The sequence below is a fragment of the Mustelus asterias genome, chromosome 11 (assembly GCF_964213995.1).
Source record: "Mustelus asterias chromosome 11, sMusAst1.hap1.1, whole genome shotgun sequence".
NCBI lineage: Eukaryota > Metazoa > Chordata > Chondrichthyes > Carcharhiniformes > Triakidae > Mustelus > Mustelus asterias.
The window spans coordinates 92,955,551-92,956,427 of record NC_135811.1 but is presented as its reverse complement, the minus strand read 5'-3'; positions in this window follow the sequence as shown (position 1 = coordinate 92,956,427).

Genomic DNA, 877 nt, shown 5'->3' with positions numbered 1-877 from the left:
AAAAAGATTATTCCAGAGGTGCTGAATCCTCATCTGGATACTCTTCTGTAGCACTAATAATCAGATAATACCTTTTTGAAATAGCAATTCTTCAATCTCATAAGCAGAGAGTTGTGGGAGATAATTTAGCCACAGGAACATCCAGTGGAGCCCAGTTGTCACCTGGTGTCCATACACATGCACTGCCAATACAGGATCGAGCCATCTGGAATCCTTTTTGTTCTCTTTTCCTTCTCCCTCATCTAGGGGCTGCTGAAGCCTTCCATCGTTTTTGAAATCTGACTAAAGGCAGACCTGACACCTTATTCAGCTGAATAATTTTTATAAGAATATTTTGTTGTTTACTATCATTGATCGCACACCATGTATTTCTATTGCCCTGTCTCTCATGTTCCTTGTTGAAGAAAATCTTTATTGTAAGCTTATATGTAAATGGTGGACCATTGTTGAATTGACAGATAGCTACTGATTCTAATCAGGTATCGTTGGTTATGGTCACCTTTTATGATGTCATGGATCACAAAGGTTCAGGTAATGGTTTATTGCATTGCAGCACAGTAGGTCCATTAGTAAATGCTTTAACTGTATGATGTAATAATGGCAGTGTCCACAGCAACTACTTCGGGCAAGTTTATATCGATCCTATGATGGGGTTTTGTGACGTCTCTCTTTCATCAGTCACCTTTTATACAGGAAGATCAGATAAGCAGAGCCACCATGGCTGGTACAGACCAGGTTCCCTCAAATCTGAAATCTACAAACAAAGGAAGCGGTCAGTAAACTTTAGAAAAAGCTATAAATCACTGAATGTTGATGGCACCAGTGAAGTAATACGTGCTGTATGTGTTGACAATACGAATTATAAGTAGACAAATTG